Raw genomic sequence first — 26,912 nt, forward strand, 5'->3', positions numbered from 1 at the left:
TCTCATTTTCAATAATGGTTGATTTGAAATATTCTCATTTACACCAATGGACTGGTTGCATCCAGTTTAATTTGCCACACCATCTCCCTATACTCAATTATTTTCCCATTGCCCTTCTCTACTGTCCATAGGAATCATTCCAATATACAAAACTTAAATTTATCAAAAACAGGTTAGGGAATGTTTGTATAAGGTATTGTTTATATTTTGTTTCCTAATATCATAGACATACTCATATAATCATTTACTAAGTTTTCATTCTGTCTTCCCTACACAGAAGGACTGACACGCATTGCAAACCACCACATATATAATTCCCTTAGTTTCACAATTTCCCTTGACAGGATATATTCGTTAGTGGCAAAGATGTCAAAATTATGACATCATGTTCTAAAATGAGGTGGCAACAATTACATCTCCCACACTTTGTTTTTCCTTTGTGTGGGTGTTGGTCATTATGCCCCACTGGAATCCATTTATGACTTTCCAAAATTCTCTTAATGTTCCTTTCTATACTATGTATAAAACTGGGTGTATTGCCTACTACTTTGGATACCTCATCATCTGTCTTGAGAATGGACCAGTGTGTGTTTTATAATATTTTTAATATGTGTGCCGGTACTTACGTATTATTGCAACCAGATTTAGAAACAGGCATTATTCGTATTGTCAGAAAACTAATATGGTATAGTGAAGAGGGGTGTGTAAAGTCCTAACCATTATTCCGTCACATTGGTTAGGCAGCAGGAATAGGAATAACGGCAAACTTCCTATTTCTGTTTAGCGTCCTTTAATGATGTAACGTAATGTAAAATAAAATGAACATATTCACTCTTCACTATAACATACATTCGTTTTCCAACAACAATGCGAATAATGCCTGGTTCTAAGGTACTTACGTAAGTACGTGTGACTGTATACCCTAAAAAACAACACTCATCTTTTTATTTCCATTGCCAAGTGGAGACCTTAAAAAAATTCAAACTAAAGTCTAATACTGTGATACAAAAGCCCACCCTGTCATAATATCACAGAACTGCTCATTAGAGCATAACAAATGTCAGACACTGAAAATATGAGGTATGGGGCCATGTTTTCATAGCTCGGACTTTAGGTTGCAGCAAAGATATAAAGTTCCTATAGCTACTTCTTTCAATAAAAGTGTTTATTATAAACACATTCCAAAAAGTATTAAGCAGAAAACACTGCACATAGTTATATTTGGTGGCATCTGTGTAAAGTGCTGGGAAATCGTCCCCTCTTTCTCATAAGAATCTGGTTGTGATAATACGGAAGTACCCGTGTGCCCATAGTGTTATTTTATTTTAGTTTAGTTGACATTTGTTATCTGGGAAAGTCCGAATGAACACAGGTCCCTTTTCAGCAGAGGCCCGGGGAGAAAAGCTACAAGTTAAATTACATAAGTAAAATTAAACACAAAATAAAAAAAAAATACATACACAATAAATTCAAAAAATAATGAAGGTAACAATAAAAAGTTCAGTGCAGTAGAGGCAAAAATCAAACATTATAATTTTAGGATAAAAACATGCATTGGTAGTTGCTACTGACCACAGATAGTGTTTGTTGACTATCTAATAAATAGGTCCTTGGCCTATACTAAAATTTCTACAGTGATGACATATTTTAAGGAATGATCTAAATAGCAGTTTTACCAGAGAGCTGGAATAGGTTACTAGTACTCTCATTTTTATCCTTTTATACATTGTTTATGTCTTACCCTGGGGATTAACAGGAGCATAGCCAGTTGTTAGAATATTGGGTTTTCAGGAGCTTTTATAACTGTACAGTAGAGTTATTAGATGCTATCTGGCTAGGTAGTGAATTCCAAGCTCTTGCAATAGTGCAACCAGAGAGAAACTTACCATCATAATTCTTATATTTGTTGACTTTTATGAGGTTCTGGTTAGTACATTTTAATGATCTAGCAGTAGTACAGGGTTGAATCAGATCCTGGAGAACAGGGGTTTTGTCAGGAAGATAGTATAACTTGTGTGCTACTGAAAATTGACTGAGTAGCAGAAGTTGAGGAAGCTCAAGCCAGTTGAGCTGCTTTAAAGATAGACAATGATGGGATCTGTATGAGGCTTCAGTAGCAAACTTGGCAATCTTGTTGTAGCAAGATTTCATTTTGTTTAAATCAGCCTGGTGGAGGTTAGTCAGGACTGGGGAGGCAGAGAGGAGAATGGACAAAAGATGAGTCCTTGCTATTATGGCCCTGGTATGTCTAGTGATAAAATGTTTGTTCCTGTAGAGGAGGCCAAGCTTTTTATTTACTTTCTTGATGGCTTGAGCTATGTGGATGTCAAATCTCAGGTTGTCAATGTCTACACCTAGCAGTTTAGTGTGTGAGGTTGGACTGATCTGTATATTATCTTTGGAAGTGATGCAAAAGTTGTTGTCTGGAGGGGGGGTACTTACCTGGGACGAACAGAATAAGTTTTGTTTTTTGGGGATTATGAATGAGTTTGGTGTTAGTATACCATGTTTTAGCTACGGTAAAGTTATTTTGGGTTAGGGTATGCAGTTCTTTTATTGTGGGAGTGGCACATATAAGGGTGGTGTCATCAGCATATTGTACTACTGAGGCAGAGAGCATGGAGGAAGAGAACTGGATGGTAAAAAGAGAGAAAAGCGATGGAACCTTGAGAGACACCTAAGGATACTGGTAACAGAGGGGACAATTGGTTTTGCCACAGGACAGCCTGTTGTCGGTCTGATAAGTAGCTGCTAAACCATGACATAGAGAAGAGGGGCTGATGTTTAGGGTTGATAGAGTTTTGAGAAGCATATCATGGTTAACCATGTCAAAAGCTTTAGATAGGTCTAAGAATACAGAAGATATGAAAAGACCCTTGTTTTTGCAGTGGCTGACAGTATTAGTGAAAGACAGTAGTGGAGTGGTGGTGCTATGGGAGGGTCTAAAGCCATGCTGTGCCTTAGATAGAAGGTTGTTATTTTGGAGGTACTGCATTAGTTGGGAATGAACAATTTTTTCTAGTATTTTGGATAGGGGTGATAGAACAGCTATTGGTCAGTAATTAGTGAGTTCTAAGGAGTTACCTCCTTTGTGTATTGGTATAATATGTGATGTTTTCCATAAAGACGGTACCATGCATTCAGATAGAGACCTGTTGATGAGAAGAACAACAGGATAGGCTATAGAGCTTCAACTGCTATCGAAGGAAATCTGCTGGTAGGTTATCAGCAGCTAGTGTGGTTGGGTTGAGTTTCTAAAGCAGTTTAGAAATAACCTTGGTGGATATGGGGTGCAGGGAGAAATTGGATTAATTTTCTTGTATGTTGAGGTGGGTTTCGTTAGATGTTGTTGTGGGGCAGCTAGAATTATTTTGGCCATTGGCTAGGGTTTGGACAGTTTCAGTAAAGTTCTTATTGAATTGTGTGGGAATGTTGTCATGGCTGTTTACTGTCACAGGGATTGGGTTTGTGGATTTACCTGGCTGTAGTATAGTATTTATTGTGGCCCAGAATCTTTGAGGATTGTTAGCATATTTTACTTGCATGCTTTTATAGTAGTTGGTTTTGTCATATTTAATTAGCTTTTTGGTTTTATTACAGAGTTCTAAGTAAATTTGTCTCATAGTAATGGTTTTGTTTTTGTGGCATTGCATCCAAGCCTTATCTCTTTCTTTCATTGTAGTTTTGGTTTCTTTAGTTAACCATTGGGCATATTTTGCTTTTATTTTAATGGTTCTGCAGGGTGCATGATAGTTTAAGATTTGTAAGAAGGTTGAGTTAAAGCACTGCACAGCTTCATGAAGAGACAGCTCCTTTAGGGGAGCCCAATTGCAAGCTTTTAGTGCAGTGATGAATGTATTAGGCATAAAGGTCTTTTTATTTCTTACTACTCAGAAGGCAGTCTGACTGATGTGTTGGGATCTATTTCTAATTAGATAGATTGGTTGATGGTCACAAACTATCAGGTAGACAACCAGATTTGTATGCACGAGAGGGGTTAGATATAAGAATCCAATCAAGAATGGACTTGCGGTGGGATGATTTGTCATTTCTAGTAGGGGATGAGATTAGTTGGGTAAACCCATGTAAGTTAATATAGTTAGAGGGATTGCAGCTGGAGCAGATAAACCAGTCAATATTAAAGTCACCTAATAGTACAGTTTCTTGTGGGAGAGAGTTTGAAATCCAGTCTAGCAGGTTTTACATTATAGTAGTGTTATTGCCTGGTGGGATGTAACCACCTACAATATTTATATGTTTGTTGGGGTTTAGTTTTAATTTAGCAATAATTAGTTCTATACTGTTGCCTACAGGAGGATTACCATCATGTAATTCAATGTTGAGATGGTTTTGGAATAATATTGCCACCCCTCCCCCCTTTTCCCCACTCTGTCTCTACGTATAATATTGTAATCAGGAGCTGTGATCTCATTATTGTGGTGTTCTGGCTTTAGCCATGTTTCATTTAGCAACATGATTTCTGATTTATATAGGGCTAATAGGGCATGAGGTTCATGAATTTTGCTTAATATACTTCTTACATTTAGGTTTAGGAAGAGGAGATATATTTAACATTCATGGTATTAGTGTAGTTCAAAGTGCTTTGAACAACTAATTGTTGTTCAATATTTTTACCTAATATTGGCGAATATTTTTCAACCCTGTCCTTAATAATCTGTGTTGTAATGTTAGTAATTCTAAAGGGTAACATCTTTCCAAAAACATCTCCTTCATCTTATTAATTTTTGTTAAAAAATCTACTTCCTCAGAAACCATACGTGCTGCTCTTATAAACTATACCTTGACTAAGTTCTTAACATAACAGGGGTGGTTGCTCCTATAGTGTAGGTAGCAATTCGAATAGGTGGGTTTTCTGTAGATCTCGGATACAAATTTACTTCCTTCAATACATAAACTTTCGTCTAAAAAAAGTGTAGATCTATTCATATGTTCATGTGTTAACTTTAAAATGTCTGTGGAAGTAGAGATGTGTACTAGAAATTGTTCTGTATGTTCTAGATCACTTTTCCAAAGAATGAAAATATCATCCAAGAAACTTCGGTAAAGTGTCCAACAACAATTATAGGGGGACAGTAAAAAAAGAAGTGACATACTTACCATAACATTCCATTTGTGTTGTCCAGCTCAACCTCTATTTGCACTGATGGGTCAAATCCAATATATCGGATCCATCTCGGCCTTTCCAAAAGCTCCAGGTCTTCAACAAAGCTTGTGGGCATCCTTTCCTACTCATAATGCAGTTCTCTAACTTCCTCAGATCTTGTTTGTCCCCATCAACTCATACACATGAAAAAACTCCCTTAATATGTGTATATACATTATATATATATATATATATATATATATATATATATATATATATATATATATATAAATAGGCCAAGGCAGTATTTATGAGGCTATGGAGATCTGCAAACTCAATAACTACTTTGTCTCCCTGGAGTATCGTAAGGGGTATGGAGGGTGGGTTGTGAGAATAAAGGCTGAGATGGACAACACACATGGAACATTATGGTAAGTACATAACTTCTTTGTGTGTTGTTGCCAATCTAGGCTTTATTCTCACTGATGGGACCACGTCCCAAGCAACCGGACCCTTGGGTGGCTCATGGGAGTATATTTTTCAGAACCATAGAACCAAAAGAGGCTCTATTCCTAGAGGCCAAATCCACTCTGTAATGAGTACTAAAGGTATGATGTTTCACCCATGTAGCTGCAGCACAGATGCTATCCAAAGGTAACCTTGCTTGGAAAGCCACAGATGTAGCTATCAACCTGGTGGAATGTGCTTTAACAGGGAATAGAAGAATTCTATTCTTAGAGTTGTAGATGTAGGATATGCAAAATGTGAGCCATCTAGATAAGGTAAGGCACTGCCGGGTGAAGAAAAGAGATCACAGCAAGGCTGGCCATGTTTCCAGGAAATCTCTTCTGCAACCTTCTGAATGAGGGCCACTCATGCGGCCATAAGATGGCTCTACTCAATTTGTCTGCAATCACGTTGGATTTCCCCCAGATGTGCATTGCAATCAGAAAATGATTGGAGGCCATTGTCCATTGCCAAACCCTAACAGCTTCTTGACAAATGGGGTAAGATCTGGTTCCTCCTTGTTTGTTTATGTACCAGACTACTGGCATATTGTCTGACTGGATTCTTATCTCTCCCAGAGGCAGAGCCTCCTTAAATGCTTGCAACGCTAAGAGCACCAATCTCATCTTTGGGATGTTTATGTGCAAATGAGCCTGGTGATCCTGCCAGATGTCTTGAACTGTCTTCCTGAGATAATGCCCTCCACCCTATCTGGGAAGTGTGGCTTGAGGTTAAGGAGGAATGAAAGGACAGCCTTGAGATACTAAGGAAGAGTAAATCCATCACTGCAGATCCTTTTTGCAGAAGTTGGTTATGAGGATTTTGTATGACATTGGAAGATCTAGGATTAACCATTATGTGGAAAGTAACCATTGAAGTATCCTCCTAGGGGAAGAAGTATGATAGATGCTGCCATATTCCTCAGTACCTTAAGAACTAGTTTTGCAGAGGGTCGTGTCTTCCTGATTAATCATTTTACATGAAGGTAGAGATTGTGGACCCTGTCTTGAGGGAGTCTTGATATCAAAGTAGTTGTTTTTATTTCTGCTCCTATGAATATTAAATTTTGACATGGCTCTAGAGTTGTTGTAATTTATGGTAATGCATAGGGAGGAACAAAGCTGAAGAGTATAATCCCTGGCTTGTAGCAGAAGATGCCTGGTTGGGGTGGTTATGAGCCAGTCGTCCAGATACAGAAACACCCAGAATCTTCAGCATCTCAGGTGAGCGACCACTACTGCCATGCATTTGGTAAACACTCTGGGGGCTGCAGTGATGCCAGAGGGCAGAGCTTAAAACTGGAAGTGACTGGCTCCCAGCCAGAAGTCCAAGGACCTTCTGGAGTGCCTTTCCATTCGACTGTGGTAGTACGCATCCTGAAGGTCTATAGAACATATCCAACTGTCTTTTTCTTTGAATTGAAGAACCAACTGCAGTGCCACCAACTGGAACTTGTCTTTTTGATGGATTTGTTCAGATTGCTGAGGTCCAAAATGGGTCTCCAGTCCCCTGTTTTCCTTGGAACTAAAAAGAATCTTGAGTATGTTCCAGATCCTCTCTGGTCTGCGGGGACTTCTTGGATGACTCTTTTTATGAGTAACTTTTGAATCTCTAGTGTTGCTTGTTGTTTTTAACTGAGTGGAATGTCTGGAACTGATTTGTTTTCGGAAGCGAGGAAGGAGAAGGGAATGATGTATCCTCTGGATATTATGTCCTGCACCCATTTGTCATTTGTTAAGTTTTGCCAGGTTTCGCAGTGCAGAGACAAATGGTCCCCGACTGCCTCCAGAGACAAGCAGTTGGGCACTCCTTCAGGAGTGCTGGAAGGGTCTTCCAAAGAAAGATTCTCTGGAGCCCTGATTTTGCAGGCCTCCCCTGCTGTGAGGGTGGTGTCTTCCATTATTATTCCCCCTCTGCCTCTAGGGAAACTTCCACCTTGGGTGTCCTGGAAAGACCTCTGTGATTTTCTGAACCACATTTTCCCAATACTTCTCTGACCCTTAGGGAATGGTCTGGTAGGTGTGGAAAAACATAGTCCAATGGCAGATAAGGTCTAACCTTCCTGTTCACATCTGTTAAGTGTTTCTTTAACTTTAGGCTCAAAGAGAGATAAGCCATCACAGGGGGCATTAACAAAGGAAGACTTGAAAGGACCCACAAAATCGCAAAGGCACATCCAGGCATGACTCCGAATAGAGATGCCTAAACTCACCTCCCTACTCACTCCATCTGCTGCATATGAAATGATTCTCATGGACAAGTTGATGACAGAATTGAGGGTGGCAAGCTGCATGCTGACTTTATCTGCCACCGCGTCAGCTACAGCTCTTTGGAGGGAGTCTGATAGTTCCTTTAACAAGTCCCTTTGCAGTCTTGTGAAATGGGTAAGGTAGTTCAGTGGCTGCAAGGTAAAGGTCGCTGACAAAAAGATGTGCTTCCCATACTTTCCATGGTCTTGGAATCCTTATTCAGAGGATGGATGGATGGAGGAACTGGTCTCGGATAGTTCCTTTTTTGTTGCCGCCACCACAACCATGGCATCAACTACTATACCTTTCATTAAAACTGCCTTATCCTTTGAAGCTGTGATGTATTTATCTGGCCTCCTAGGAGTAGGTTCTACAGAATCTGGTGTCTGCCATATCCGTCTGAGAGATTAAATTAGCAAGCTCATCGGAAGGAGGGATCACCCAAGAGGTTGAAGGACGAGACCCAAAAGCCTTCAGGCATACTGACTCCTTGGCCAAAGGGGAGGTGGACTGCCAGTGACCTCTCTGCTTTAAAATTTCAAGGATGTCTCCAAAAGAGAAGGAGGTGACCATGGGGACCCTTCTGCTTCATCGAGGTCGGTATCAGATGTGATGGACTCCTCTGGGGAGTCAAGATGCTTCCTCTTGCATGTCCTCTTCCAAGGGACTTCCTCAGTGGGGTATTTTGGGGAGATTTCAGGAAAAGGGGGGCATCCCCTGAAGGACATCCTGAGGCCTGGGATCTCTGCGGTCCTGTGGACAGGTGTGAGAAGGCAAAAACACCTGTACAGAGGTGGAAATAAGATCCAAGGAAGATTGTGTCTTGGACTGGGAAGTAGTCATCACCCTCCTCATGACTTCAAAGGCAGTCTGCCTCTGCTCCGACGAACTCCTGGACCCAACAAATGGGTTGACTGAGCTGATGGAATCTCCAGAGCAAAGGACAGAAGCTCCAAAACTGAGGTATGAAGCAAAATCATCTGCATTGAGGCCCTTTGAGGCAGGATCAGATCTGGAGAGATTGAAGCCATCTTAGAGGACCTGACTGGACAGCATTGACTCCCAGAGGTCTCCTGCTCCAACTGGGCTCAGGGCAGATACTGGATCCAAGGAGCCATCGGGTCCCGGACCCAATACAGACACAAGCTGGATGTCAGAATCTTCCAGCTCTGAAATAGAGGAACGTATCGGAGGAGGAGCAGGTGCTGAAGGGGAAGACTGTATCTCATCAGATTCCTTTGGGTTCAGATCCAATAATAACTTGGTCAAAGCAGGTGTCTTTAACAGCCTCTGCACCTCCCTATCCACGTCTTCATCAGAGAGACTCCTGGTCAACCAAGTTGAAAGGGTAGGAGATCTGGATCTTGTTAAGAATGAAGGGAGACGAGAAGGGATCAGCTCAAAGGAAGGAGATCGGCTCTAAACATCGGAACTCAGAGGCAAAGTAGACTTCAGAGAGGAAGGTTCCATTTGCTCCAACATAGACTTGGATCCAGTAATTGCTGACTGCTCTGATGGTTCCTTTGAAGTAGATAGTTTAGGCTGTTTCTGTTTCAGCTCTGAAGATGATTTCAGAGCCAGAGAAGGACATTTCATTTATTTCTCAGATTTCTCCGATTTTGAAGAAGAGTATGTGGGAGATATAGCCTCAGAAAAAGGGTTTTTAACAACCCCTTCAGAATCAACTTGTTCTTGCACTCCATGATCGGTCTCTGACAAATCGAACATAATTCCTGCAGATAAAGAGCCCCCAAGCAGTACACACACAAGGAGTGAGAGTCACTAAGGGCCATCTTTTTACCATATTGCTCACATTTTTTAAAGCCAAGAGACTTCCCTTCTTTTTGAGACATTCTAAACTATTAGGAAAAATGGTACACGTTCTCTAACACCAAAAAAAAAAAAAAAAGTTAAGTAATTGAAGGGAAGGAACGGGGAGGGAATGTCCTCTAACTAAAATGGAGGTTTTACACATTTACCTTTTTTATTATACAAAATGTTATTGTATTACATAAAATTATATTAACCCTGCTGATTTGTTAGTCATAACACCCTCTATTAATTTTGATCCTATGTCCCATTATATTGTTTGTTAAACTTATACTTTTATATTTGTATCTTGGCTGTATGTATTTGTATTTGGCTGTATGTATATGTATTCACATGGAGCTTTTCTCCCAGGGCCTCCATTGAAAATGGGCTCACTTGGCCCAATGGACTTTCCCGGTTAACAAACTGCAAATAAATAAATAAATAAATAGTTAGATGCCCTCTAAGTTAAACGGATGCTAACCAGGGACACACAGAAACAAACACTCACTCTAAAGCTTATAATAAAATTTAAGTAAGAAAGAAAAAGGTAAGTGGAGGCGGGAGAAAAGAAAAATGCCCTCTAACTAAAATGGGCACAAGTTAGACATCTTCTAAATTAAACAGACACTAACAAAGACCACTAAATAGGGAACTAACAGGAAAAAAACACACTGAAACAGGCAGGTAAGGTAGGGATAGATATCCAAGAAGAAAAATCTAATGTAAAACACATTTAACTATAGAAGTAGAAATAGCAATAAAGACCACACTTAGCCCACAGCTTGCTAACAAACCTCCTTGCAGCACAGCAAATGAGATCTGAGGAAGTTAGGGAACTGCATTATGGATAGGGAGGGATGCCCATGAGCTTTGCTGAAGACCTCAAGCTTTTGGAAAGGCTATGATGGATCCGATACATTGGATCTGACCCATCAGTGAGAATAAAGGCAAGACTGACAACACCACATCATGCATTTTCGCTCATGAAAGCATTACTAAATTGGTGTAAATGGGGGAGTATGCAGCCCCCATTGATACACTCTTTTATCTGTTTGTAAAATTCCCCATCAAAACAAAAAGTTGTTGTGTAAAACAATCTCCATTAAATCCATCAGTAGTTTAATACCGTGGTTATCTAAAACCTGGTAATGTACAACCGCATCATGAAAATAGCATAAACCTTTTTTTCATGTGGGATACTCGTATAGAGATCTATGACGTCTACTGTAAGGAAGCTGTTGTTGGTATCACATAGGTCAGGTGATAATTTCCTCAAAAAAATCCCAGAAGTCTTTTAACACATATAGGTACCCATCCATGTTCTTTGACTTCCTATGTAAGAAGGGTAGCTAAGGTATAGGTCTCAGAGCATTGTGCTGAAATTATCAAAATATATGGGGGGGGTCCATTATGTGTTTGCAGGATCCTGAACAATGCTGGTATAATTGGATGCAGATTAGATAAAAACTGGTAAGTATCTGGTGAAATCAGACCCTGTAATAGGGCATCATCTAGATACATATATAGCTTATGGCAAGCTATGTTAATCTCTTTCTTAGAAATAATTGAGTATTTACTACCATCCTTTAACATAGCAAAAATCTTACTCACATAATCTGTTTGATTAGCAATTATACCCCCCATCCTCACCCCGTCTGGTTTCATAACTCTTAGTGATTTATTGTTGATGAGGAAATCTAATAAATTCCTTTCCACAAGTGACAAGTTGTGATGATGTCTCTGTTTGTCCTTAAAAGGGTTATACAGTTCCCTTTCACATAATTTTGAAAGGATTGTATAGTGCTGCTCAAAGGTGGGTTGTAAAGGCTCTTTTTTTAAAGTTAACATTGTTATTTAGAACTGAAAAGTTACGTTTTCTAACAAATAGTTTAAGGTCCATAATAGCCTCTGAAACATTTCCTTTTCTGTTGGGTACAAATTTAAATCCCTTTTCAAATAAAATGTTCTTTGTTAATAATCTTATCACTACAATTGTAAATGGAAAAAACTTTATGGGTAAGGATCCTCCAGTCATTTAAGCTTATAATCCCATTATTTTTCCCCTGGTTAAAACTGGTATGACAGGTTAGTAAGTTTGTTGGTAGCTCATTGCATTGTGTTTCCTTGTACCCCATAATTCAGGCTGGTTGTTTGATTTGGGTTGCTTGTATGAGGGAGGGTAAAAAAAAGTAATTATGTTATTTCTTCTTCAATCTCTCCGACCTCCTGAGAAGGGGTGGGTATTCAGACTGGTCTAAAAAATCATGTGAGATATGTTGATTAGGGTTAACTTCAAAATGGTCTATTCCTATTTGGGGAAGTCCAATGTTGGTGGATGAAAGCACTCAATGTCTATGTATTTGCAACTGGACAGATTAAAATTTGGTGTTTCTAAACTTGCTATTGTGTTGTTTGAGCTTGGGGGCTGAGAAGACATAAACCTCTGCACTAATGGAATTCAATATATGTCAGCATGGCAGGACATAGTTAACAGACCATGTTGCTTAATAAAGGATGGTCTGCACTTATCTCCCCTAGGTGGCTAAATATTGGTTAATTTTTTTTCCACCTCCTTAGTGCCTTTTTTTTAGGCAATGACAAATTGATAAACGTACTGACATACCAAATGACCCCCCCCCCCAAAAAAAAATAAGGTGGTACTGTTCACTTTTTTTTCCACCTCCTTAGTGCCTTTTTTTTTTTTTTTAGGCAATGACAAATTGATAAATGTACTGACATACCAAATGACCCCCCCCCCCAAAAAAAAAAAATTAAGGTGCTAGGAGAGTAAAGATGACATTTAAATATTTAATGTATTGAGACATGTAATTGGTTAGTTTTCATTGATGGGTGGTGTGTGTTTTATTCAAATATTAGGTTTTCTAAGCACTGTTTACTCTGATGATGCTCATGGATGCTTATGGGTGAAAGCGCTAAGTTAATTTATGTTACACTTCAATAAAAGGTTAAATGGACTTGGTTTTGGTCGGTTATTCTGATTACTAGTTCTGCTACTTACAGTTTTTCATGGAGACTAAAGCATAAACTCTGCATCACAGAAGCTCTCCCCATTCTGGAGAATATGGACATCTGTGCCATTACTGAGACATGGTTTAAATTCACATCAAGTGCTCTATCAGTGCAAGCCTTCAGTGCCTTACACACATTTAAACCAAAAACTCCACAGGTGGGTACAAAAGCTGGAGGAGACTCAAACTACATTACCAGCAAGCATAACTCTACATTGCTTAAACAGGCTAATGCCCTGGAATTTATCCATGTGCAAATCACCAGAGACAAAATCTCATACCATATCCTAGCAAGTTACAGGTCACTCTTTATGTCCCTGGAATCCCATAACTCGTACCTCGACCTACTGGATACACCCACCATTAAACCAAATACTCTATTCATGGAAGACTTTAACTACCCATCTATACACTAAGAAACAAACACTGCTTCATACTCGCATGCAGAATGACTACTAGAGTTTATTGACATAAATACCCTTGACCAGACACAGCATACCTCTCAACCTGGAAACATCAAAAAACTGGACAAAAGCCCACGAAAAATTGGTACAAATCTCTTTGCTGATTAACATAAAATTTGCATACATAATTGTGCAACCTGCCCTGTCCAGTGGAATTGTGGGATCATACCAGCATTCAAATATTGCTCTTATAAACTTAGAATAACATAATTTGTGTCTGTATACATTTTTTAAAGGATATGATGTCTGAAACTCAAATACATGTCATTATTTGGTCATTAGTTAGTGACTTCAATCTTTTGTGATTTGCCATAAAACCATAGATTTTATGATGAACATACCAAATATTTGAGGTAAAAATCTGGACATTTTGTAAAAATCTGTAAGTTTCTCTGTTCACCAGTGAGAGTGGGGAGCTTTGAGCAGCCTATCTGTCCCTGGAGGAGTGGTCTCAGCCCAGCAACAAGTAGTTTATTGGCCGTTTTGGGCTAATTTCTATCTCTTTCATCTCCCTGCTTTAAAACCCGCATTTGCGCATTTTTGCGCGGCTTTGCACACCAACGGTTAGCTAGGGTTAAACTATTCCAGGCTCCACGAAGTCTGCTCTTCAATTTTTCTCTTGGAATTCGTCAAACTCTCAACTAAAGCACTCTAAACTTCCTTTTACAGTCCAGCACTTGCTCTAAGCTCTCAGTAAGCACTAATAAACGCTAACACTACACCCCCCCTTTACTATACAGTAGTACAAGGCTCCCTATTCATCCCTACCAGACAATCAGTAAATCAGTTCATCTATCCGTACAGGCATGTCCAAAGGGCAGTTTCAGGTATACTCTCCAGTCCAGCTGGTGAATCTGGGAATCTTGAGGCAATGTTACAATTGCCTCATGTACACAGACAACCCTCTCCTCCTTCCAACAAACACACATGTATGTGAGAGATGCACCTATACAGCCAAACTGGAGGCCAAGCTCTCTCAACCCAAGGATGGAATAGTCAGTCAGGAGAGGAAGGGAAACACTTGCACCACACTACCAGTCTCACACACACACACGTCATATCTGCACCAGCAAACAACACACATAAATATACAAAAACATACTCGGAGGCTCTAAATAAAAATCTGCCTAAGCAGCAGAGACCTCCAAAGCAGACATCCAAGCAACCTCCACCCTCTAACAACAACCACGTATCACATACTTCACAAAGTCAGTGTGCCATGCAATCACAGCCCTTAAGGCTAAATAACACACCCAATACACTAGTAATAGGTGACTCTATTGTCAGGCACACTGACGTTCCACTCACTAGACTGAACAAGGAGAAGGTTACTGTAAGCTGCCTGTCGGGTGCCAGGATCCGCCACATAACACAAGCACTCAGGTCACTCCAAAACAAGTACAAATATGACTCTGTCATTGTACATGTTGGTGTGAATGACCTGAGATGTACCTCCCTGGACTACATGAAAAGAGACATAGAGGAGCTCGCTGATCATGTAGCCCAGGACGGTACGACCCTGACCCTGAGTAGCATCTTGCCCTCACCAAGAATGATGCCACAGTATAAAGAAAAAAATGATCAGTTTTAACAATTGGCTAAGCTATTGGTGTCATTCAAAGGGGATCCAGTGTCTGTCAGCCTGGGATGACTTGCTCGACAAGCCACGCTGCCTTGCCAGACATGGCTTGCACGTGTCACCCTTAGGCTTTCAAATACTGGCCAAGGTTCTTGCCACCTCCATAGTGCCTTTTTTAGGCAAGGCTCAAAAGACAAACCCACCTCCATAAACAACACAAGTAACCAAAAACTGAGGGTAAAGCTACTCAATGCCAGAAGTCTAAACCTCAAAATGCACACACTCGAGGCACTCCTCAGCATGGAGAAAATCGATATCTGTGCAGTAAGAGAAACCTGGTTCAAGGCTCCGGAAAGCACCCCAGCACTACCAGGCTACAACTCATACCATACCTTTCGGCCCCAGAACCCGGACCGAAATACAAAAGGAGGGGGTGTATCCATCTTCATAAGGGATACCCATACCTCCAGGTTAGTAGCACAGCACAAGGCCTCGAAGACCATCCATGTGCAACTAATAGTGGGCAAAGCTGCTTTTCAGATCGTAGCTTGCTACAGATCACCCATCATGTCTCAGGACCCCCACTCAGCATTCCTGAGAACACTGGAAAATATGAAGATCCTACCAAACACCACGATACTGGGAGATTAAAACTACCCAAACATTGACTGGGAAAACTACTCAAGTACAAACTCCTTTGGCCAACGCTTCCTAGAGTTTATAAACTCAAATGTCCTGGAACAACTGGTCACCATGCCCACAAGAAGTGACAACATATTGGACCTGATCATCACCAACATGGAGGATCAGCATTCCATATCAGAGGTAAACCCCTCGCTGGTAAGATCAGACCATAAACTAATCACACTGGACATCCACATCCTGACCCCACCCCCAGTCAAGGAAACCACTGTGAAAAACATTTCAAGAGCAAACTTCACACTTCTCAAAACCGAGGTGGAAAGTTTCAAAGCCCCCTTGCTAAAGGATACTGCTGCCCAAACCACAGAATCCTTTACAAATGCATTCTATGAGCACCTACAGGAATGCATGGATCGAGCCATCCCAAGTAAAACCAAGACTCACTCCTCCAAAAAGAGGAAACCAGTCTGGTGGTCCCTGTCCATAAATAAGCTATACAACAGAAGGAGGAAACTATTACAAGATACAGCAAAATCCCAAAAAGGAAAGGCATCCCTGATCAGTATTAGCAAGAAACTACGATCCCTCTTAAAATCATCCAAGGCCAGTTTCGAAAGAAAAATTGCCAAAGACTCTAAAGATAATCACAAAGCCTTCTTTAGCTATGTCAAGAACCTAGGTGGCAACTCTCAGATCTGCTCTGAGCTAGTGCAAAATGGCAAAAAATACACTGAACCAAGTGACATTGCCAACATCCTGGCCGACAGGTTCAGTGCAAACTTTACCCCCCCCCCTCACCTCCAAAAGGGTCCGTGTCCATCCCAGAAGAATGTAGAGCCCCAGACATCACAGATACGCAGGTGAAAACAGCCCTCTCCAAAGCCAAAAACACAGCATCAATGAGATCGGATGGTATCCCAGGCTGCGTCTTACACGAGCTCCAAAATGAACTAAACCCTCACCTTAATTCACTGTTCAAACTCAGCCTTACCACAGGCTATGTACCCAAGGAATGGCGTACAGCAACAGTTATCCCGCTCCACAAAGGTGGTGCCACAACAGATCCTGGGAACTATCGCCCTATAAGCCTGACTAGCCTGGTCTGCAAAGCTATGGAGGGCATCATCAAGACATTGGGAACCTCCAGACACTGAACCCTACCTAATTCAGCTTTGTTAACGGCAGATCCTGCCTCCCAAACCTAGTTGACTTTTTTGAAACAGTTACCAAGGCCATAGATGAGGGAAAGGTAGTCCACACAGCCTACCTGGACCTCGTTAAGGCCTTCGACACCATTCCCCACTCTGGCATTGTAGATAACCTCACCAGCTTAAACATTAACCCCTATGTCATGAGATGGGTTGCCAACTGGCTCACGGAGAGAACTCACATGGTCAGAGTTGCAGGTGCCATGTCCGACTCGAAACCAGTTACAAGTGGCGTCCCACAGGGCTCAGACCTGGGACCCCTCATGTTCGATATATACTTCTCTGAGGTACAGGCAAGCACAGGAGGACTATGGCTGACCAAGTTCGCTGATGACTGCAAAATGAGGGCCATAATCGATTCTCCGGCTGACACAGACATCCTCCAGAAGGGTCTCACGGAGACAAATACCTGGTTTCAGAACCATGGCTTCAAGCTAAATGACAAAAAGTGCATAGTCATCCCCTTTGGGAAAAACAAAGTGCCCACGAATTATCACACAGGTGGTAATCCACTAAGTACGGAAGATGTAATTAGGGATCTGGTGACCCAGGTAGATAGCAACCTCTCCTTTGATAATCACATTGCCAAGGTGGTTAGAAAAATCCTTCTATGCAGCCCACCTAATTACGAAAGGGTTCACATCTAGATCAAGAGAGGTCATCGTGCCTCTCTACTCATCACTCATTAAGCCCATAATAGAGTACAATGCCCCATTTGGAATGTACCTTACACGACACCTGCAACAGTTGGAGAGACCATAGAAGTACCTCACCAAGAGGATCGTGGGCCTCAAACAGATACCCTATCCAGCTCGACTAAAGAAACTTCAGCTCTACTTGGTTGCTTACCGCCTGCTCAGAGGTGATCTATGCCTGACGTACAAGGCCATGTCCAACCCGGAATTAACGGACATGCTCCACCTCAAGAAAACCAAATCTCTTAGAGCCACACGCCCCAGCAAGTTAAACCTCAGCACAACAATAAACAGGACATGCTGGAGGGACAGATTCCTGTCCCTGAGACTTCCCTCGCTCTGGAATAGAATCCCAATTTATGTTACGCAGAGCCCCTCACTGACTCTCTTCAAGAGAAATCTTGAAGAGTGGATGGGAAATTGTAAATTTACCCCTGGGATCACTTCAATGGCCCTGTTAGACAGAGGCACAGGAAACTAATTTAAAAGGGAGGCGAAAGCCAACACATTCTGGCTAGGCTTATAAATGCCCTTGGGCAGATAGCCTAGTACCTACCTATGAACCTATGAAAGGTATGTAGATGCATAACAGACAAGTCACATACCAATTTATTTATAACACCCTTTGTGAAAAGATGTTACCCAACAAATGCTTGAGTCTTACATGCCATAAACAACATTGCAAGTATCTTGATAACTGTATTGAGAGGCCATGTCTCCAAAATGTAGAGGTTATAAAAGCCCATTTGCAGAGCAAATGTTAATTGCAAAAACCCAGTAGGGGCAAGCTTTTTTCAGTGCTGACCAGGAGTGCTGTCACCTACTCACAGCCTCTGCTGTAAACTTGCTGTATATATATATATATATATATATATATATATATATATATATATATATATATATATATATATATGTCTGTGTGTGTGTCTATATATATCTATATATATATCTATATATATATATATATATATATATATATATATATATATAATTCATAATTACATACATATGCGCACATGCATGACATATTACACACACACTCATACATGCACTTATAAAATGAATGGAATATTCCTTGTTTTGGTAGTTGTAGAAAACCTTAAAAGCTACCAAACAATTAAAGTTTAAATGAATGGTATACCAGCATGACTCTGGACTGGGCAAATCACCAGCACATCAGTTAGATAGAGATGGCAGGCAGGCCATTAGCGCAGAGAATGAGCTGCTGAACAAAAAAAACATGGTGATAACTCAACTTGTGTCAGTAACATCCAGATGGAGAACTGCTTAACAAAAGTGTACAGGGTTGACTGAAAGTTCTTGTTTTAATTTCTTAAGGCAATTAACAGGAAAAAGTTACAACACGCTGCTTAGTTATGAAAGAAATTGAGAGAGTGGTTAATCCCGATTTTTGTGCTAAGCTAAGAAAGTTGAAAATGATTACGATGTGACAGAAAGTAATATTGTATTACAAAAAAAAAAAAAAAGAAAAAAGTGGTTCTTAAGAACTTGTATGCTGTAACCTGTAAGTAAAGTAATGCATGTTTTCTCTGAACTTTTTCGTCTTGCTTCAGTTACATGTTTTCAAACAATCTGGTACACTCGAGCTACGATGAAAACAAATTACTTCACACTTTCATTTTAAAAAGTCCAAAGAAGTAAAACAAAGAAGTCCAATGCCCTCAGATAAAAAAGTTTAATAAAATAACAAAGCGTTCAAGTAAAAACTCTTCATCAGTGTTTAAAACTCAAGGTCACTGAGAACATTTTAAACAACATGCAGCCAAGTAGTTAAGACAATCAATTAACTCATTAAAATACTTTAAAGCGATCATACAAAAATTCACTGCAGTATTAGCTTAGCTCTTCCATATCCTAACTTACTAAAGCATTTATATAACATCATGTTTATCTTTCAAAATAGGTTTGATACTAACACTTGTATTCAGTCCAAGAAAATGGTCTGCTCTAAAAAAATGTATCCATTTACATTCACAGTTCTGTTTTATTAATATCTCATATTCATTTTAAAAAGTCCAGCTTGCAGCTACTGAACATCACATTCAAAACGCACACACACATGCGCATCAGATTCATACATCACTCACAACACATGAAAAAAGCACCACTATTTTTAACAAAAAAAGAAGTGTGCAAGTCTGTGCAAGCTGCAGCAGATTGCAGAATCACTTCCGATTCTTTTACTGCAGTTCTATTAAGCATACTAAATGTTTCTTTTTTTAGTCATTTTTACTTGCCTCCTGGAAGTCGAGCTGGAAATACATTTTCTCATTCTGACCTATAAGTGAACATTGGTGGGCAATGGGTGGACTACCAGACAGACTATGCAGAAAAAGGAGTTATGTACTCACCATAACGTTCCAAGTGAGTTGTTCATCTTGCCTTCATTCTTACTGATGGGTTTGGAGCTGATCCTTGGCTCCGACTCTGCCATATGCAAAAGCTCAAGGTCTTCAACCAGCTCGAGGCCTACTAGCCATCCCATGATGTATTGGTGCTTTCCTCTCAGATCTTGTTTGCTGCCAACAATGGTGTAAGCCATCTACCAATACAGCAAGTATAGCAAACCCTAGATAAATGTCAATTACAGTCATACCTCACCTTAGGTTCTTGATCCTCAAGAAGCCTGGAAGGGGGTTGGAGGGTGGGGCGTAAGAATGAAGGCAAGATGAACAACTCACATGGAACGTTATGATGAGTACATAACTTCTTTATGTGAAGTTGTTCTATCTTGCCTTCATACTTACTGATGGGATAGTGTCCCAAGCACCATCTTACTGGGTAGCTCGTGGGAGTATATTCTTTAGGACAGTGAAACCAAAGGAAGCCCCGTCTCTGGAGGCCCTATCCACTTTGTAATGAGTGATAAAAGTATGAGGGCTTGACCAAGTGGCTGCTGCACAAATTGTATCTTGGTAATTTGGCAGAAAAGGCTGAGGAAGTGGATACAGCTCTAGTTGAATGGGCCTTTATATTGTCTTGTAATGGTGAATTCACTGAACTGAAAGTAAAGGAAATACAGTCTAATAACCATTTTGATAAAGTGTTTTTTCCAACAGGAGCACCCTTCTTGGAGTCTGAGAAGGAAACAAAGAGTCGATCCGTTTTCCTGAAATCCTTGGTCCTGTCCAAATAGAAGTGTAGCTGTCTGTCAACGTTAAGCCTGTGGAGCATATACTCTGCCTTACTGTCATACTTGGGGAAGAATACAGGCAATTTTATAGACTGACTGAGATTTGTATCCTGAGCATACATAGGGGGTTTTATGGACAAGACTTGTAACTCTGAAACCCTCCGAGCAGAAGTAATAGCTACTAGAAAGATGGTTTTTCATGTCATATACTTTAGGTCACACGAAGAGGCTGGCTCAAAGGGTGGTAGAATTATCCATGATAGTACAAAATTTAGATTCCACAGAGAAAGAGGAAATTTGAAGGGTGGTCTTAAATGTATATTGCCTTTTAGAAATGCCTTCGAGAGACTGAGACATGCTATTAGACCCTTCCTCACCAAGATGGAAGTTGGAGATTGCAGCAAATTGAACTGGAATAGTTGTAGGAGCTGCTCCCTCATTGAATAGTTTTGTCAAAAATTCCAAAATAGATATTGAAGCTAAATAAGGATCAATATGATTTTGTAATGCCCATATTGAAAATCTTTTCCATTGTGCTAGTGGATGATTTGTGACAGGATGTCAATATATGCTGTACGGCAGCTGAAAGATTCTGAAGCCTGGCTATGTTTATAATTGGAGCAGCCAAACTTTCAATTTGAGGGACCAAAGGGATGGGTGAACAGCCCCCGATGAGTGAATCAAGAGGTCTGGAACTGGGTCCAGGATCCATGGTTCTTCCAATAGATGAGGCCGAAGAAAGGGGAACCAAATCTAGTGAGGCTAATAGGGGGTTATTAGAATTATGGTCCTTCCCAGAGCACTGGCTTTCTGTAAATCTTTGGGTAACAGAGGCAATGGTAGAAAAGCATAAAGGAGACCTGGGGGCCAATCGTGTACAAGTGCATCCCTTGTGGCTTCCCTTGGTGGGGGGATTAGGGCAAAGTAGCTGCTGAATTTCGTGTTTGTGGATGTGCCAAAAAGATCGCAGCAAGGCTGACCCCATATGCGAAATATGTCTTCCACCACTTCTTTCTTTAGGGACCACTCATGAGGCAATAGAATTGCCCTGCTCAATTTGTCTGCTATCATGTTGGACTTCCAGGGGATGTGCATTGCTATCAGAAAACGCTGGGTGAAGTTTGTCCATTGCCATACCCTCAAGGCTTCTCCACATAGAGGGTAAGATTTGGTTCCTCCTTGTTTGTTTATGTACCAGACTACTGACATGTCTGTCTGGATAGCAATGGTCCCCAGAGGTAGAGAGTCTTGAAGGGACTGCAATGCTAGAAGTACTGCTCTCATTTATAGGACAGTGATATGCAGGTGAGCCTCATGTTCTTTCCATGTGCCTTGGGCTGTTCCTTCCTGATAATTCCCCCCCACCCTCTCAGGGAAGCATCCATGGTCACCATGACAATTGGGTTAGGTAGAACAAAGGGATGTCCTATTGTTACACAATGTGATGTCAGCCACCACTGAAGGTCCTTCTTGCATGAATTCGTGATTATAATCTGATGCAACATTGGGAGTTCCTGAAAGGACCACTGGGTGAAAAGGTGCCATTGTACTATCGGCATATGCATCTGGCCCAGTGGAATTGCAATGACTGCTGCTGCCATTGTATCCAGCAATTTGAGAACTGCAGAAGCTGGAGCTTTTTCTTTTGAGAGAAGGGCTAGAACTTGTTACCAAAGAGCACAAATCCTTTCTGATGGAAGTTTTAAGGTCATTGTGGTGGTGTCCAAATCTGCTCCTATAAAAACGGTATGTTGCGATGGCAATAAGGCAGATTTTTCTAAATTTATGGTAATACCCAACTGACAGCATAGACTCATAGTACTGTTCCTTGCTTAAATGATCTGATGCCTAGTGGTGGCGGCTAGGAGCCAGTTGTCTATGTATGGAAACACCTAGAATCCCAAACGTCTCAGGTGAGTCATGACTACTGCCATGCATTTGGTGAACACTCTGGGAGCTGTTGTGAGACCAAAGGGCAGTGCCCGAAATTGGTGATGACTGGCCCCCAGCTGAAAGCGCAGGTGATCTCTGGATGGTCTGTCCATTTTTATATGGTAGTATGCATCCTGAAGATCTATCGAGTGCATCCAATTGTCTTTTCCTAGAAAAGGAAGCATCGACTGCAGTGTAACTATCTGGAACTTTGTCTTTTTCACAGATTTGTTTAATCTGCTGAGATCCAAAATGGGCCTCCAGTGCCCTGTTTTCATTGGAACTAAAAAGAACCTTGAGTAAGTTCCAGATCCTATCTAGTCTGTGGGGACCAGCTGGATGACTCTTTTCTGTAGCAACCTTTGAATTTCTATGGTTGCTTGTTCCCTGTGATCTGGGATTTTTCTTATTGAGTGACATAGGGTAGAAAAGGGACTAGAGTAATCTCTGGATATGATGCTTTGTACCCAGCTTTCTTTTGTTATTTTTAGCCAGGCATCTGGTTACAAAGATAAGCATCCCCCGACTGCCTCCAGAGATGGACAGGCAGGCCTCCTCTCAGGAGCACTGATAGGGCTTCCCAAAGAACTGATCTCTGTCACCCTGGTTCTGCGGACCCCCTCTGCCATGTGGATGGTGTCTTCCATTATTGCCCCCTCCTCTGCCTCTGGAGGAGGGTTCACCACGTGTATCCTGAAAGGCTCCTTTTTAAGTTTTATGGAACCACATCTTTCCTCCTTTCTGACCTTTGGGGTAAAGTCTGGTAGGAGTGGAAAAATGGACTCCGACGGCAGACAGAGTCTTTCCGTCTTGTTCACACCTGGTAACCGTTTCTTTCCCTTTGGGTCCAAAAAGGGGCAAGCCATCAAAAGGGGTGTTGATAAAGGATGACTTAAAGGGCTTCTCAAAAGAACATAAGTGCATCCAGGAATGTCTCCTAAGAGCAATTCCTGTACTTGCTGCTCTGCTCATTCCATCAGCTGCGTATGAAAGCAGATGCATGGAGGAGTTTGTTAGGGAATTGAGGGTGTAGAGCTGTGAAGATATTTTAGCTGAGACTCCCACAGCTACTGAACCCTGTAGAGTATCTCCTAGCTCTTTTAGGAGATCTCTTTGCAATCTAGTGAAATACGTAAGATAATTCAGCGACCTAAGAGCAAAAGTCACTTAAGTAAACATGCGCTTTCCATATCTGTCCATGACTCTTGAATCTTTATTCGGTGGATGGACCGACGTTGAAGTTTCAGATAACTCCTTGGTGGCTGCTGACACCACCATGGCATCAACAGGGACTCCCTTGGTGAGAAAAACCTTGTCCAGTGGTGAGGTAAACTTATTGGGCCTCCTAGGGACAGGTTCCATTGTATCCAGAGACTCCCACGCCTTTCGACAAACTAAGTCCATGAGTTCGTCGAAAGGCATAGATACCCAAGAAGTGGAGGGCTGAGACCCGAAAGCCTTCAGGTAGATGGACTCATCATCATTAGGTCTGATGGGATGCCAATCTCCCCTCTGTTTGAGAATCTCTAAGATATCTGCGAAGGAGATATCTTCTGAGGGTGACCGTGTGGAACCTTTTGAATCATCCAAGTCAGTGTCTGAAGTGACAGATTCCTGAGGGTAGTCCAAAAGCTTCCTCTTGCATAGCCTCTTCCGAGGACCATCCTCAGTGGGAGCTTCTGGTGAGGTCTTGGAGGAACAGGGATCACCCAATGGGGCTTACTAAAGCTCTGGGTTTCTATGCTTATGTGGAATCTGTGATGACAAAGTAGACAGTGGCGCTTTAGGGGAAGAAGCAGCTGGTCCTGATGAAGTGGTTGTCTGTGGGGACAATGGATGAAGGCCCCCGGGGCTCTGATGTGAAGGAACTCCTGGATCTGCAGATACAGTTGATTCCCTCGGCACCAAGACAATAGGCTCAAAGCCAAAGGTAGGAGTCGAATTCACCCATCTTGAAGCCCCAAAAGACAAAGTCGGACCTGAAAGATTGGTTTGACTATCCTCCCCAGACCTGACCGGAGAGTGTCTGCTCCTAGACTCTTCAGTTGGCACCGAAACAGTCTGAGAATTCAGATCCAAAAGTCCTGGAGCAGGTCTCGGTACCGATGGCTCCACTATCATCAGTTCCGAGCACTCCGGCTCCAAAACCTCAATTCGGATTGGAGGAGGAACAGATAAGGGGGGAGGAGGATTAGACGGTTCTGAAGCCTAAAGGGTCGGCCCCGACAAAAGCTTGGCCAGCGCCGGTGTCTGCAGAAGCTTCTGCATTACATGATCCACATCCATGTCTGATAGGCTTCTTGAAGACCGAGGGGAAGGAGCCAAAGAAGCTACAGATTGTAAAACTGGAGATTTCAAAATGGGAGATACCGGTAACCATCGGCTCCGAAGTCAGTGGTGCCGAGGTTGAAGTTCTGTCAGATTTCAACTTAGTGGATGACGGAGATTTTGCCAGCTCCAAAGATCCAGTAGTGGAAGAAGTTTTTGAAGGTTTAGATGGCTTGGTATGAGCTGTATGACCTTGTTCCGACGATTCCTAAAAGAAAGATTTAATCAAGCCCCTGACAATCAACTTGTTCTTCCTTTCTTGTAATACTCGGGAACTAAAGGAGTGACATATGGAGCATGTTTCCTGTAAATGTAATGCCCCTAAACAATACACACACTCCATGCGTCCATCAGTAATGGACATTTTCTGTCCACATTTAGGGCATTTCTTAAACCCTGATTTAAACTGTGTCTTTATCTTGAGACATCTTAACCCAACACACTAACACACAGTAAAGAGCTTTCTAAATTAAACGAGCTTATAACAAAAAGTTTAGCCTTCTAACTTAAACAGGCTATAAGAATAATATTAATAACACACAATACTAAGAGAGCTTTAACTATCTATAAATTCACACAGACAGTTACCTATACCACAAACACTCTGCACAGTAACAATAAGTTATAGCTACTATTTTTTAACCTATATAAAAAACACTCTGAACATCTAACTACTAACACTCTATTTAAGGACAACGGGGAGTTTAACAAAAGGCCTTCAAACAGGCCACGAAGAAGTAGCAGAAAAAGGAGCACACTAGCAAAACGTGAAGTGCGAAAGGCAATAACAATTATCAATTAACCTAACTAACCAAGTTTTAACTAACAATATAGTAATTTAAGAATTTTAAATAGAGAAAATTAAACTTTCACTGGCCAGAGCTGGTGAATCGCCCAATCTGTTGCAGCAGCAAATGAGATCTGAGGGAAGCACCAGTGCATCATGGGATGGGGAGTAGGCCTCGAGCTAGATGAAGACCTCGAGCTTTCACATTTGGTCGAGTCGGAGCCGAGGATCGGCTTCCAACCCATCAGTAAGAATGAAGGCAAGATAAAACAACTTCACATCTTACATTTTAATGTGCATAGCCACATACAGCTTCACTTGCTGCTACTGCTAAAACAATTAATTTAACAGTCCAACTGAGGCAGGCAGTCTGTCTCAAGAAGCTAATGTCATGATGCACGCCCCTTAATGATGTTGCAGGATACACTGGCGATGCGTGGTGACGTCAGCCATTACTTTAAACTTGTAAATAAAAAATTAAAAAAAAATTGGAAATAGAAGGGGTCACTTGGGAATTCGTGGCACCCCATTATTTAGCCCTCAAAACTGGTAAATACTGAGGAATTCGTTATGGTTGAGAGGTATAATCACAAAAAATACTCTGCCACCGCTGGATGCCCTCACAGTCCTTCTTTATTATAAAATTCCACACAATTCCACACAATTGCCAGATTGAGCGCTTTCTTCCCTGTATATAGGGATTTCATCAGAATCTGTATCTCTAAACAGTTTCCCCCTTTAAATAATTACAACATAATGACATCATTAATTATCTATGACTCATTCAGAAAATACATTTAAAATACCACATCTAAAATTATTAAAAATCCTCAATTGTATTACAACTTTAAGTATGTTTGTTAAAATCACTTTTATTAAAATGTTTAAACCATTCACACCTACTCATCATACTGAACATAGTGTCTTTCTTCCTACTTTTATACTCTTTTTTTATAATAAACTACTTCTATATATGTTTATTTCATAAAGTCCATTTTTTTGTATAATAAGGGCTTAATCGATATTATTTCATTTAACCCTGGGGTTTGACTTGCTTGTAACTTAATTTGCCATCTTGTTTCTCTTTCTTCTATATGGCTTCTATAGTCCCCACCCCTTGGATTTTGTAACACTTTTTCTAAAATTCCAAACCTGAATTCTATACAATTCTGACTTGTGTTTATATGTCTATATAGGGCGTTGTTGCAATTTTTTGTGGATATTTGGTATGTGTGTTCGTATATCCTGTCCCTCAAGCGTCTTTCTGTTTTACCTATGTAAAAACTGAGACAGGATTTACACATAGCCAAGTATACCACTCCTATAGTCTGACAGTTTCTTTTTATAAATCTAACTCTAGTTCTTAAAGAATTTTCAATAATAATAGTCTCCTCCATACATACATACTTACATTGTGTACAA

At 40.9% G+C, this 26,912-nt stretch overlaps 1 protein-coding gene across 2 annotated transcripts in view; it reads right to left on the reverse strand.

Annotated features, from left to right (window-relative positions):
- The window catches only part of LOC122816772 (tetratricopeptide repeat protein 30A), a 2,782,581-nt gene that overhangs the window by 33,545 nt on the left and 2,722,124 nt on the right, over positions 1–26,912 (reverse strand). The window lies entirely within an intron of this gene.

This window comes from Protopterus annectens, chromosome 12.part0, assembly GCF_019279795.1.
Source record: "Protopterus annectens isolate FY-2018-M chromosome 12.part0, PAN1.0, whole genome shotgun sequence".
Lineage (NCBI taxonomy): Eukaryota > Metazoa > Chordata > Ceratodontiformes > Protopteridae > Protopterus > Protopterus annectens.